The following is a 15,936-nucleotide window of genomic DNA, read 5'->3' on the forward strand; positions in this document are numbered from 1 at the left end:
CTTTCCCTGGTGGCTTTCCACATCTCTTCTGAGATTCACAGCAGAAGAGACTGTTTCCAACCCTCTGCCTCAGAGCAGAGAGATCACAGTCTGTTCTTCAGTGAGCTCTCCAGGCCACACTCTCTCTGTTTCTGTCTGTGTTGCTATAAACTGCAGTGTCCTGGGTTGTGCGCCCCTCCACACTGCCCCCAGTCCTACCTCCAGGTCGGGGCATGTCTCTGCCCTTTGTGCTTCTAAAACCACCAGCTGCTCCTAGTTCACACACGTGACCCCGCCTCACCGGGTTTCCATCCCGGGGGCTGCCCTAAAGTCCTTTCCTTGCTGCTACCGGTATGCGAGTCTGTGCCCCATCCCCAGCACGTGAGGCTGTCGCTCCCTGGTGGTGTAGGATCCCCACAGCCAGGCTCCCTCCCACTGCCGTTTATCCTCTGATATCTGCCCGCAGAATCACAGTTCCCTACTTCATACCTTGAAACCAACCACCCGCGATATTCTGTTTGTAGAGATCCAGATCTATTTTCTTACATCTCAGGCTGATTTCATGGGTGCTCAGAGTGGTCTGGTAGATATCCAGCTCATTTCTGGGGACCAGTTGGAATAGGGTCCCCTAGTCCTCTGCTATCTTTTCTGTCTCCGAGTTGTTGATATGTAGATGAAATTTTGGATTTAGAGTTAATGTCAAAATGGATTAAGACTGTCAAGATGAAGTGAATATATTTTCCACATTGGACAGATGTAAATTTGTGTAGGCAGAGAGCAGACTACAAGGATGAACAGTATCCTTCCAAAATTCATATGTACCTGGAACCTCAGAATGTGACCTTGCTTGGAAACAGTTTTATAATATAATCAAGTCAAGATAAGATCATATTGGATTTGGGTGGGCACTAAATCCAAAGACTAGCATTCTAATAAGAAGAGGGAAATTTGGACAAACACAGAAAAACACATAGGGAAGAAATCCATGTGAAGTCTGAGTCAGAGATTGGAGAAATGTTACACAAACCAAAGGACCACAAAGATTATTGGGAAACACCAATGCTAGGTGGAGGCAAAGATGGAGCCTTGAAGAGAAAAGGGGCTGCTGCTGACACCGTGACTTCAGACATCTTGCTTCCAGAACTGAGAAAATAAATTCTATTGTTTAAGCCACTTAGTTTCACCTGCTTCCTTCATGGCAGGAAGTTGGTTTCACCCCCTTAACCTCCCTTGCCCTCTCACCCCTCTACCATAAAACCCCCACCCTGAGACCCCTTGGGAGAGCACCTTGGTGACACTGTACTGCATCATCATTGTGGCCTCTGGACCTCACAGAGTGCAACCTTGCCTGTCACTGGGACCCCCAATGTGGGTGGCAGTGATGAAAGTTCAAGTCAGGTGGCCTCAGGTGGGACCAGTGGTGTCTCAGTGCTGAGGACCCAGTGTCTCAGGGTGGCAAGGCCTCCAGGTGGCAGAGTCTCCAGTTCTGGATAACAGGGAGGTGGCAGCAGTGGTGCAAGCCAGGGGTGTCCAGTAGCCCCTCAGGTCAGACCAAGTGTCTGACTCATCCACTCTTTAGTCCCACTCTCTGCCACCTTCCTCCTCCCCGGATGCCCCCTTCTACCCTGTAGCTGTCCCTCAGTCCACTCATCTGCCAGTGTGGTCAGTCTCCATTCTTTCTACCTGTCATCAGGCCCTGCATGTGGATTGGCCACGTGTTGCTATCCTTCAACCCCTTTTCCCAGTGCTCAGCAGAGCCTGTGGGAGACAGCATGTTCCACTGGCAGGCAACCATAATGTGGCCCAATGACAGCCTCTACCAGGGAGGGGTCTATTTCCTAATGATCCAATTTCCATCTGATTACCTCTTCAAACTACCAAAGACCTCATTCACCACCCAGATTTACCATCTGAACATTAACAGAAACAAAAACAACTTTCTGGACATTCTTAGATCCAAGCAATTTTCAGCACTGACCATTTTCAAAGTTTGTTATCCATCTGTTCCATGTTGTGAAACCCCAACCCCAATGGTACTTTGGTTCCTGAAAGTGTGAAGATTTACACAAAGGATAGGTGGAAATATGACAGAATAGCCCAAATATAGACTCAGAAATACAGTCATGTAATTTTTAAATAAATGATAATCCCATCAGAGACAAAACCATATGATTTCACTCTTATGTGGAATTAAAGAAACAAAACAAATGAACAAAGGAAAAATAAAAAGAGAGAGACAAACCAAAAAATCAGACTCTTAACTATAGAGAACAAACAAATGGTTATCAGAGGGGAAGGTGGGTGGGGGGGTGGGTGAAATATATGATGGGGATTAAGAGAATGCTTATCTTGATGAATGCTGAGTAATATATGGAACTGTTGAATCACTGTATTATACACCTGAAACTAATATAACACTGTATGTTAACTACATTAGAATTATTATTTTTTAAATAATAATAAAGAAGAAAAAAGAAAGAAAAATACAAGAAAAAAAGACATAGCTGGTTTTATGCAAGTCAATCTTTTTCATGATAAAACTAGTACAATTAAAAAACAAACACAGTGGGGGTGCCTGGATGATGCAGTCAGTTGAGCAACCGACTTTGGTTTCCACTCAGGTGATGATCTCACAGTTGTGAGATTGAACCTGACATCAGGCTCCACTCTCAGCATGGAGTCTGCTTAAGACCCTCTCCCTCTCTCTCTGCCCCTCCCCCCATGTTCTCTGTCTCAAATAAATAAAATAAATCTTTTTTAAAAATAAAAAAAATAGAGAAGGGGCAAGATGGTAGAAGAGTAGGGGACCCCATTTAAACTGGTCCCCTGAATTTAGCTGGATATCTATCAAACCATTTGAACACCCATGAAATCAGCCTGAGATATAAGAATATATATATCTGGATCTCTACAAGCAGAAAAGCACAGCTTTTTGAGAGGAAGGAAGGGTGGAGTTGTGAATCTACAAGGAATTATCGTAAAATTAACAGAAGGGGGAGGGAGGTGTCTTAAGCTGACGCTTTGAGAGTGATATAACACCAGAGTACAAAATCAGAATCTTTGGAAATCTGTTCTAGTGAGAGACATCCTACTCTGAAAGGGGCTCTGGAAATGAAAAGGCAGAATTCTAGGTAAGGCATTGTGGTCTCAAGATACAGGGGACCACATGATAAGGGAAATTTGTGTCCTAAGATGGCCAACAGAGCCAGCAAGGGAGTCCCAGCCCCTGCCCCAGGGCTCTTCCCCGTTCTTCTCTCTGCTCTGCTTCCCATGTGCACCAATCTGGGTTCCTCTCCCTGCCCCGCTTCATGCTCGTGCCAAGAGTGTCCAGTATGCAGAAGCAGAAGTGTATAAATTACCCCCTTTGTTTGTGCTTGGGGCTCAGACCTTTGGAGATCACTCTCCTCTGAGCTTGCCGGCTCCTATCATCCAAGATCTCTGGGTGCCGCTTTGTTCTTCCATTGGGTGATCCAGTCCAGGTTCATAACACACAGAGCAAAAGGAGATTCCTTAAATGGTAGAGGACCTGAGCGTTGGAGCCAGGAAGCAGGTCTTGGTCAGTGAGACCAGGAAGGGACTTGAAACTAGGATCACCATAAACCCCAAACTGGGTGGGTTGATAGGCGTTCTTTCCTTAAACAGCTTGAAAAAAATCTGGAAATAGCGCCCACAAAAGGGTAAAAACTCGCAGAGCAGTAGTGACTGAGAAAGGGCATTAGGGCAGAACCCGACCAGATTCAGCAGCCACGGGTAAACGCACAAGCCCACAGCCACTTGGGGTTTTAAAAGCACAAAGGGCAGAGACAAACCCAGGCCCCTGAAAACACTTCTGAGAGTAGCTGTGGGCACGCAACTCAGGAAGCTGCAGTTTTCAGTGGTGCAAGCAGAAGCTGAGACTCTCAGTCCTGCAGAGTTCATTAAAGAGGGCAAACTGTGAACTTTCTGCTCTGGGCTAGAGCAGTGACCATTTTTGCTCTGATCCCCTGAAGAGGCTCAGAAAGGCCCCAGGGTATAAAAGCCACCTAGAAGTCTGATTTTCACTGAGCCCACCCCCCAGACTGGGGGAGGGATGACCCCACCCAGACAGGATTACCTGAGAAACAGAGTGACAGGCCCTTCCCCCAAAAGACAGGCTGGAAGAACAGGTGGATGACAATCCTTTGGACCTTATAAGACTGTAAAATCCCAACACAAGGGAAAAACTGTATATTGAGCTCCAGGTGTGGCCTCATGACTTGTTTACTTTTCAGATATAATTTTCCTTTCCTTTTGTTTCTTCCTTTTTCTTTTTGTTTTTCTTTTTTTCTTTTTTTTCCTTTTCTCATGCCATTTTCCCCTGCTGAATTCTTCCTTATACCTTCTCCTCATTTCAACTAGATATCTATTATACCTACTCATTTTTGCATAGGTGCTTTTTAACTTGTATTTTTGCACACCTATATTTTTTTATAGATATATGTTTTATTTTAGCCCATTTTTCACTCTACTCAGTTTTACCTTTTTATATTTATAAGTTTTATTTTCCTAGTGATTTTGGGACGTAATGTCCTCTAACACACAGAACAAAATACACCCAGGAACAACTGAAACTCCCTGTTTTGTCCACACTGAGAGATAATAGCCCCCCATCCTTCTGCCTCTGTTTTTCCCTTTATTTTCTTATATATATATTTTTTTTCCTTTTTTTTCAATTTTTTTAAATGTAATTCTTATGTTTCATTTTGGCTTTGTTTTTTCAGTGGTGACATCTCACCATCCAGATACTGCTAGGGTACATCTGGCTTGGGTTGTGGTTGGTATTTTGGACTCTGTCTAGTTGTTCAACCATCCATTGACAGAATGACTAGGAGGAGGAACTCCAAACAAAGAAAAGAACCAGGGGCATCTGGGTGGCTCAGATAGTTAAACGTCTGCCTTCAGCTCAGGTCATGATCCCAGGGTCCTGGGATTGAGCCCTGCATTGGGCTCCTGGCTCAGCAGGGAGCCTGCTTCTGCCTCTCCCCCTGCTCATGCTCTCTTTCTCTGTATCTCTCTGTCTCAAATAAATAAATAAAATCTTTAGAAAAAAAGAACCAGAGACAATGTCCTCTGCCACAGAACTAATGTATACGGATATAAGCAAGATGTCAGAGACAGATTTTAGGATAGCAATCATGAAGTCAATAGCTAGGTTGGAGAAAAGCCTTAGTGACAATATAGAATTTCTAAGGGCAGAAATGAGATCTAATCAGGCTGAACCAAAAAATGCTATGAATGAAATGCAGTCTAAACTGGATTCTCTAACAGCCAGGGTAAATGAGGCAGAAGAATGGATTAGTGACCTAGAAGATAAGTTGATAAAAAAGAAGGAAAATGAAGATGAAAGGGATAAAGAGCTAGTGGAACATGAGATTGGAATTAGAGAGATCAACGACTCCATGAAACACTCCAGTGTCAGAAATATTGGGATTCCTGAGGGGGTGGAGAGAAAGAGAAGACTAGAGAGTATATTTGAGCAATTCATAGCTAGAACTTCCCTATCCTGGAGAAGGAAACAAGCATTCGAGTCCAAGAAGAAGAGAGGGCCCCCCCCCCCAAATCAATAAAAATAGAGCAACACCTCCAACATGTAATACGGAAGCTCACAAATCTTAGAGGAAAGGAAGCTATCCATAGAGCAGGTAGGGGGAAAAGATCTCTTACATACAGAGGGAGGAACATCAGAATAACAGCTGACATGTCCACAGAGACCTGGCAAGCCAGCAAGGGCTAGCAGGACATATTAAGGGCACTAAATGAAAGGAACATGCAGCCAGAATACTTTACCCAGCAAGACCATCATTCAGAATGGATGGAGAGAAAAAGAGCTTTCAAGACAGGCAGAAACTGAAAGAATATGTGACAACCAAGCCAGCCCTACAAGAAATATTAAAGGGGATTCTGTAAACAAAGAGAAACCCCAAGAGTCACATAGACCAGAAAGAAACAGAAAATCTATAGAAACAAGGACCTTACAGGCAATACAGGCATTAAATTCATATATTTCAATAGTTACTCTCCATGGGAATGGGATGAATGCTTCCACCAAGAGACAAAGGGTATCAGATTGGATAAAAAAGTAGGACCCATGCATATGACAAAACGGAAAAACCCACCTCAAAAAAAAAAAAAAAAAAAAAAAAAAAGAGCCAGTACCAACTGCCAGGGACCTAATCGATAAAGAAATTAGTAAGATGTCAGAACTAGAGTTCAGAATGACGATTATAAAGATACTGGTTGGGCTTGAAAAAAGCATAGAAGATACTAGAGAATCCCTTTCTGGAGAAATAAAAGGACTAAAATCTAACCAAGTCGAAATCAAAAAGTCTATTAATGAGGTGCAATCAAAAATGGAGGCTCTAACTGCTACGATAAATGAGGCAGAAGAGAGAATTAGTGATATAGAAGAACAAATGATGGAGAAAAAAGAAGCTGAGAAAAAGAGAGACAAACAACTACTGGATCACGAGGGGAAAATTTGAGAGATAAGTGATACCGTGAAGCAAAACATTAGAATAATTGGGATCCCAGAAGAAGAAGAAAAAGAGAAAGGGGCAGAAGGTGTATTGGAGCAAATTATAGCAGAGAACTTCCCTCATTTGGGGAAGGAAACAGGCATCAAAATCCAGGAGGCACAGAGAAGCCCCCTCAAAATAAATAAAAATAGGTCAACATCCCAACATCTAATAGCAAAACTCACAAGTTTCAGAGACAAAGAGGAAATCCTGAAAGCAACTTGGGACAAGAGGTCTGTAACCTACAATGGTAGAAACATTAGATTGGCAGCAGACGTATCCACAGAGACCCAGCAGGCCAGAAAGGACTGGCATGATATATTCAGAGCACTAAATGAGAAAAAATATGCAGCCAAGAATACTATACCCATTTAGGCTGTCATTGAAAATAGAAGGAAAGATAAAAAAACTTCCAAGACAAACAAAAACTAAAACAATTTGTGAACATGAAACCAGCCCTACAAGAAATATTGAAAGGTGTCCTCTAAGCAAAGAGAGAGCCTAAAGGTAACATAGACCAGAAAGGAACCGAGACAATATACGGTAACAGTCACCTTACATGCAATACAATGGCACTAAATTCATATCTTTCATAGTTACCCTGAATGTAAAAGGGCTAGCTGCCCCAATCAAAAGACACATGGGATCAGATTGGATAAAAAAAACAAGACCCATCGATATGCTGTCTGCAATAGACTCATTTTAGATGCAAAGACACTGTCAGATTTAAGTGAGGGGGTGGAAAAACATTTACCATGCTAATGGACATCAAAAGAAAGCTGGGGTGGCAATCCTTATATCAGACAAATCAGATTTTAAACCAAAGACTATAATAAGAGATGAGGAAGGACACTATATCTTACTTAAAGGGTCTATCCAACAAGAAGAGCTAACAATTTTAAATATCTATGCCCCTAACATGGGAGCAGCCAATTAATAACAAAATCAAAAAAACACATCAACAATAAGACAATTATAGTAGGGACATTAACACCCAACTCATTGAAATGGACAGATCATCAAAGCAAAAGGTCAACAAGGAAATAAAGGCTTTAAATGACACACTGGACCAGATGGACTTCACAGATATATTCAGAACATTCCATTCCAAAACAACAGAACACATTCTTCTCTAGTGCACATGGAACATTCTCCAGAATAGATCACATCCTGGGTGACAAATCAGGTCTCAACTGGTACCAAAAGATTGAGATCATTCCCTGCATATTTTCACACCACAATGCTTTGAAACTAGAACTCAATCATAGGAGGAAAGTTGGAAAGTACTCAAATACATGGAGGTTAAAGAGCATCCTACTAAACAATGAATGGGTCAACCAGGAAATTAAAGAAGAATTTAAAAACTTCATGTAAACAAAGGAAAATTAAAACACACCTGTTCAAAATCTTTGGGATGCAGCAAAGGCAGTCATAAGAGAAAAGTATATAGCAATACAAGCCTTTCTCAAGAAACAGAAAAGGTCTCAAGTACACAACCTAACCCTACACCTAAAGGTGCTGGAGAAGAACAGCAAATGAAGCCTAAACCCGGCAGGAGAAGACAAATAATAAAGATCAGAACAGAAATAAATGAAATAGAAACCAAAAGAACAGTAGAACATTTCAACAAAATTAGGAGCTGGTTCTTTGAAAGAATTAATAAGATCGATAAACCTCTGGCCAGACTTATCAAAAAGAAAAGAGAAATGACTCAAATAAATAAAATCATGAATGAAAGAGGAGAGATCACAACCAACACCAAAGAAATACAAACAATTATAAGAACATATTACAAGCAACTATATGCCAGCAAATTAGATAATCTGGAAGAAATGGATGCATTCCTAGAGATGTATAAACTACCAAAACTGAACCAGGAAGAAATAGAAAACCTGAACAAACCCATAACCACTAAGGAAATTGAAGCAGTAATCAAAAATCTCCCAACAAGAAGAGCCCAGGGCCAGATGGCTTCCCAGGGGAATTCTACCAAACATTGAAAGAAGAATTAATACCTATTTTTCTGAAGCTGTTCCAAAAAATAGAAATGGAAGGAAAACATACAAACTCAATTTATAAGGCCAGGATTACCTTGATCCCCAAACCAGACAAAGACCCCATCAGAAAGGAGAATTACAGACCAATATCCCTGATGAACATGGATGCAAAAATTCTCACCAAAATACTAGCCAGTAGGATCCAACAGTACATTAAAAGGATTATTCACCACAACCAAGTGGGATTTACTCCAGGGCTGCAAGGTTGGTTCAACATCTGCAAATCAATCACTGTGATACAATACATTAATAAAAGAAAGAACAAGAGCCATATGACCCTCTCAATAAATGCAGAAAAGGCATTTGACAAAGTACACCATCCTTTCTTGATTAAAACTCTTCACTGTGTAGGGATAGAGGGTACACACCTCAATATCATAAAAGCCATTTATGAAAAACCCACAGAGAATATCATTCTCAGTGGGGAAAAACTGAGAACTTTTCCCGTAAGATCAGGAACATGGCAGGGATGTCCACTATCACCACTGCTGTTCAACATACTACTAGAAGTCCTAACCTCAGCAATCAGGCAACAAAAAGAAATAAAAGGCATCCGAATTAGCAAAGAAGTGAAACTCTAACTCTTTGCAGATGATATGATACTTTATGTGGAAAACCCATAAAACTCCACCCCAAAAATGCTAGAACTCATACAGGAATTCAGTAAACTGGCAGGATATAAAATCAATGCACAGAAATCAGTTTCAATTCTATACACCAACAACAAGACAGAAGAAAGAGAAATTAAGGAGTCAATCCCATTTACAATTGCACCCAAAGCCATAAGATACCTAGGAATAAATCTAACCAAAGAGGCAAAGTATCTGTACTCAGAAAACTATAGAATACACATGATAGGAATTGAGGAAGACACAAAGAAATGGAAAAACATTCCATGCTCATGGATTGGAAGAATAAATATTGTGAAAACGTCTATGCTACCTAGAGCAATTACACAGTTAATGCAATCCCTATCAAAATACCATCCACTTTTACATAATATAATAAAATTAAAAAAAAATACCATCCACTTTTTTCAAAGAAATGGAACAAATAATCCTAAAATTTGTATGGAACCAGAAAAGACCCCGAATAGACAGAGGAATGTTGAAAAAGAAAACCAAAGCTGGTGCCATGACAATTCTGGACTTCAAGCTCTATTACAAAACTGTCATCATCAAGACAGTATGGTACTGGTACAAAAACAGACACATAGATCAATGGAAGAGAATAGAGAGCCCAGAAATGGACCCTCAACTCTATGGTCAGCTAATCTTTGAAAAAGCAGGAAAGAATATCCAATCGATAAAAGACAGTCTCTTTAACAAATGTTGTTGGGAAATTGGACAACCACATGCAGAAGAATGAAACTGGACAATTTCCTTACACCACACACAAAAATAGACTCAAAATGGTTGAAAGACCTCAATGTGAGACAGGAATCCTTCAAAATCCTAAAGGAGAACACAGGCAGCAACCTCTTCGACCTCAGCCGCATCAACTTCTTACTAGAAACATCACCAAAAGCAAGGGAAGCAAGGGAAAAAATGAATGATTGGGACTTCATCAAGATAAAAAGCTTTTGCACAGCAAAGGAAACTGTCAACAAAACTAAAAGACAACCGACAGAATGGGAGAAGATATTTGCAAATGACATATCAGATAAAGGGCCAGTATCTAAAATCTGTAAAGAACTTGTCAAACTCAACACCCAAAGAACAAATGATCCAATCAAGAAATGGGCAGAAGACATGAACAGACATTTCTGCAAAGAAAACATTCAAATGGCCAACAGACAGATGAAAAAGTGCTCAAGAGCACTCGGCATCAGGAAAATCCAAATCAAAACCTCAATGAGATACCACCTCACACCAGTCAGAATGGCTAAAATTAACAAGTCAGGAAACGACAGATGTTGGTGAGGATGCAGAGAATGGGGAACCTTCTTACACTGTTGGTAAGAATGCAAGCTGTTGCAGCCACTCTGGAAAACAGTATAGAGGTTCCTCAAAAAGTTGAAAATAGAGCTACCCTATGACCCAGCAATTGCTCTACTGGGTATTTATTTCAAAGATATAAATGTAGTGATCCAAAGGGGCACATGCACCACAATGTTTATAGCAGCAATGTCCACAATAGCTAAACTATGGAAAGAGCCTAGATGTCCATCAAGAGATGAGTGGATAAAGAAGAAGTGGTATATATATATACAATGGAATATTATGCAGCCATCAAAAATTGTAATCTTGCCATGTGCAACGGTGTGGATGGAAGTAGAGGGTATTATGCTATGTGAAATAATTCAGTCAGAGAAAGAGAATTATCATATGATCTCACTGATATGAGGATTTTGAGAAACAAGACAGAGAATCATAGGGGAAGGGAGGGAAAAATGAAACAAGATGAAACCAGAGAGGGAGACATACCATAAGAGACTCTTAATTTCAGGAAACAAACTGATGGTTGCTGGAGTGGAGGGGGGTGGGAGGGATAGGGAGGCTGGGTGATGGACACTGGGGATGGTATATACTATGGTGAGCACTGTGAATTTTGTAAGACTGATGAATCATAGACCTGTACCCCTGTACCCCTGAAACAAATAATACATTATATGTTAATAAAAAAATTAACAAAATTTGGCACAAAACAGACACATAGATCAGTGGAACAGATTAGAAATCCCAGAAATGGACCCTCAACTCTATGGTCATCTAATCTTTAACAAAGTAGGAAGGAATATCCAATGGAAAAATGACAGTCTTTTTAATAAATGGTGCTAGGAAAACTGGACAGTCACATGGAGAAGAATGAAACTAGACCATTCTTTTACACCATACACAAAGATAAATTCAAAATGGATGAACGACCTCAATGTGAGACAGGAATCCATCAAAATCCTGGAGGAGAACATAGGCAGTAACCTCTTTGACATCAGCCACAGCAACTTCTTTCAAGACACTTCTCTAAAGGCAAGGGAAACAACAACAAAAATGAACTTTTGGGACTTCATCAAGATAAAAAGCTTTTGCACAGGAAAAAATCAGTCAACAAAACCAAAAGATGACCGACAGAATGGGAGAAGATATTTGCAAATGACATATCAGATAAAGGGCTAGTCTCCAAAATCCATAAAGACCTTACCAAGCTCAACACCCAAAGAAGAAATAATCCAATCAAGAAATAGGCAGAACACATGAACAGACACTTCTCCAAAGAATACATACACATCACTAACAGACACATGAAGAAATGTTCAACATCACTAGCCATCAGGGAAATCCAAATCAAAACCGCAATGAGATACCACCTTACACCAGCTAGAATGGCCAAAATTAACAAGACAGGAAACAACAAGTGTTGGTGAGGTTGTGGAGAAGGCGGAACCCTCTTGCACTTTTGGTGGGAATGCAAGCTGGTGCAGCCACTCTGGAAAACTCTGTGGAGGTTACTCAAGATGTTAAAAATAGAGCTACCCTACGACCCAGCGATTGCACTACTATATATTTACACCAAAGACACAGGTATAGTAAAAAGAAGGGGCACATGCACCCCAATGTTTATAGCAGCAATGTCCACAATAGCCAAACTATGGAAGGAACCGAGATGTCCTTCAGCAGAAAATGGTTAAAGATGTGGTACATATATACAATGTTATATTACTCAGCCATCAGAAAGGATGGATACCCACCATTTGCATCAACATGGATGGAACTGGAGGGGATTATGCTAAGTGAAATAAGCCAAGCAGAGAAAGACAATTACCATATCGGTTCACTCATATGTGGAACATAAGGAATAGAACAGAGGACCACAGGGGAAGGGAGGGAAAACTGAATGGGAAGAAATCAGAGAGGGAGACAAGCCATGAGAGACTCTGGACTCTGGGAAACAAACTGAGAGTTACAGAAGGGAGGGGGGGTGAAGAGATGGGTGACTGGTGATGGGTATTAATGTGAGCACGTGTTGGGATGAGCACTGGGGTATTATACACAACTAATGAATCACTGAACACTAAAAAAAATAAATAAATAAAATAAAAAATAAATAAAAAACAAACTCAGTGCTGGGAAAAGTAAAAACAATGTCAGTTATAATTTATTTTATTCAAAATGATAGAAACAGTCTGAATTTTGTCTAAAAAGGGGAATCAAATGTAAAAATCTGAATATATTTATTTAGCTATATACTGAAATAAACTACAGTTGTGAGTTTAAAAATTTGATAATCCATCAATTTAATAAAGTTAGCAGTCAATTGGTTGTGTTTTGACTACTTTCTTTCTATGAAGCAATATTTCCCCATCCTTCTGGGCACATATTGTACACCTTCCTTATCAGGGTGTGCATGGAGGGGGTGGAGGGGGTGAGGGAAGTCTGGAGTGGGAGAGGGATACAAGGTGGTGGGGGGGGTGAGTGTGAATCCAAGAGACCACTTTTAATCTAGTTTTGACTAAGTTTTCTTACTGATTTAGGATTGGAAAAGCAAGAACAAGGGGATGGTGGCTTTAGGATGGGAAGAAGAGAATTTCTACCAACCAGTGGGATGATTTTTAATGTGGAGTCTTTTAGAACTGATAATGGTGAGGAAAAATGGGTGAAGATTGCAAAACTATTTAGGGATCTATTTTATTCTCAAAAACCTGTGTTTTCAGGTGTTTTGCTTCGTTTTTGACCAAGATTAGTATTAGCCCATATCCCCTATTTCAGTGAGTCTAGGTTTAACTGGCCAAAAATTAAATGGATTAGGACTTGTTACAAAATAAAATGATGGGGGCGCCTGGGTGGCTCAGTCGTTAAGCGTCTGCCTTCGGCTCAGGTCGTGATCCCAGGGTCCTGGGATCGAGCCCCACATCGGGCTCCCTGCTCCACGGGGAAGCCTGCTTCTCCCCTCCTTCTCCCCCTGCTTGTGTTCCCTCTCTCGCTGTGTCTCTCTCTGTCAAATAAATAAATAAAATCTTAAAAATAAAATAAAATAAAATAAAATGATGTGTTTGTTACCAGCCATCTCCACCTTCCACATCTTCAATCCCCACCCTTTTGGCCATTCTGCCTCTCCACCACACTCTGGGTTATAGGCTGGTTCTCAGGACATAGCCACAAGCTCTAATTTATCTTAAGGTTTTTTGAAGAACTGTGTAAGGTCTTGAGATTTTACCCAGCTTGCAAGTTTACACATGAGACTGTCACAATGTAGTCTAGCATAATGACACAGACTCCTGGGTTAGAAACAAGACATTATGAGTCATGGCCCAGCAGGCAGCTTCACTGACATCAGTCGCCTGGCCCCCAAGACCCAAGGTGAAGATATGGAGCAGACCAGGTGGGTGCTGCACACACAGTGGGTTTGTGTCACAGCTAAGTGACCCCAAACTTAGGAAACCCTCAGTATTTGAAAGGGGAATTCTAGAAAATCTCACCAACTTTGGCTCCAGAAAGAGATGTCATCTTTATTAATCTGCTAAGGAAACAAATCTACCCTCTGCCCTGAAGGGACCTCTATCTTTTAAGGCTGTTTGCTATACAAATGTCCTTGAAATGACAGTCCAGAAAAAATGCTGTCACAAAATGTGTGGAAAACCACACAAAATTGCACCATGACAGTCTTAACTGCTTGAATCTACCTGGTTGTAAAAATAAAAATTAATTATGAATCAATTTTCCTTTTAGAACTAACATTCTGTAATGTTCAGTCAGTGTAATAGCAGATTTTTACCATCTGTACCTTTAAAAACCCTTTAATCTATTTTTTTTAAGGATGGAGATGGATTATAATTTCAAGTAAAAACCTAAAAACATTAATGGTTAAAGATTTTTAAATTTTTTTTATCAAAATAAGTTTTCAAATATAGAGAAAAATGTTTTTTGTACCAAAGATACACATCCCTCAAATATAAAATTTCCTTTTACTTGTAGTCAATGCTACCCAATAGGAATGTTATAGATCTGTACTATCCAATTCAATAGCTATTATCCAATGAAGTTAGTGACCACCCCAAATTTGGTGAGTGTGACCAGGCAACTGATTTTTTTTATTTTCTTCAATTTTAATTAATTTTAAAGTATTAATTAAATTAAATTAATTGCATTAAAATAGTCACATATAGCCAGTGGCTACTGTATCATAAAATCAGAGTTTAAGATGGGAAAATGTATATATTTTTGATATTAGTGTAATTCAGAGAGTCAATGACTTAGCTGATGACATACCAGAGGTGGAAAAATTTACCATGGGACTTATCAGGACTGAGCCAAGAACCTGGAAAAGCAGAGAACTCCTGGAGTGAAGAGAGTAGGGAAGTCTTAAAAGGTAAGTCATATTTTAGCTATTATAAAACAGAGTATTTTGGTGACATTTACCTTTCTTTTTTCTTTCCCTGATTATTGATTGATTGATTGTTTGTTTTTTAATTATCAGAGGCTGTGTGGAAAAGGAATGAGTGTTTGAAGTAAACCCTGTGTTCTAATCCAGACCCAATCACTCGTTATATGACCATAAACAAGTTACTTAATCTCTATGATCCTAATTGTACTAAATGAAAATATTACCTATAATACTTAGAGTTTTAAAATTAAGATGATAGGGGCGCCTGGGTGGCTCAGTTGTTAAGCGTCTGCCTTCGGCTCAGGTCATGATCCCAGGGTCCTGGGATCGAGCCCCGCATCGGGCTCCCTGCTCGGCTGGAAGCCTGCTTCTCCCTCTCCCACTCCCCCTGCTTGTGTTCCCTCTCTCCCTGTGTCTCTCGCTGTCAAATAAATAAAATCTTTAAAAAAAATAAAAATAAATAAAATTAAGATGATATATGAAAAACACCTAAACTGTACCATTTAATGCACATTCAATAATGAGAATTGTATTTATTATTTTTTTTTCATTTATTCTCTTCAGATAACTTTGTGCTGGAATGCCAGCAAGATGATTTGACTGCCCAAAACTATATTTCTGATACTCCTAAAATGGCTGGGAGAGAAGGCAGGGACTAAGATAATTTGTGAATTAAATTGATTTGGGAATTCATAAAAGGGTGCATTGACAAGGATGTCACACAAATTATCTACCCCCAACTTTTTTAGAAATACACCTGCTGTCTGCACCGTTCCACAGTATAAGTACACTGCGGGAGTTTGCGATCCTCAACAGCATCTTAATGCACAGCCACAAGTTACCATGCAGCAGCCTGCTCTTCATGTACAAGGTCAGGAGCCTTTGACTGCTTTCACGTTGGCATCTGCCCCTCCTCAAGAGCAAAAGCAAATGTTGGGTGAACGGCTCTTTCCTCTAATTCAAGCCATGCACCCTACTCTTGCTGGTAAAATCACTGGCATGTTGCTGGAGATTGGTAATTCGGATATTTTTCTTCGGTGAAGCAC

General features: G+C 40.3%; 1 pseudogene; it reads left to right on the forward strand.

Annotated features, from left to right (window-relative positions):
* Positions 1 to 1,751: 1,751 nt before the first annotated feature.
* LOC116623121 lies at positions 1,752 to 15,931 on the forward strand (annotated as a pseudogene).
* Positions 15,932 to 15,936: the final 5 nt, after the last annotated feature.

The sequence above is a fragment of the Phoca vitulina genome, unplaced genomic scaffold (assembly GCF_004348235.1).
Source record: "Phoca vitulina isolate PV1807 unplaced genomic scaffold, GSC_HSeal_1.0 scaffold57, whole genome shotgun sequence".
Lineage (NCBI taxonomy): Eukaryota > Metazoa > Chordata > Mammalia > Carnivora > Phocidae > Phoca > Phoca vitulina.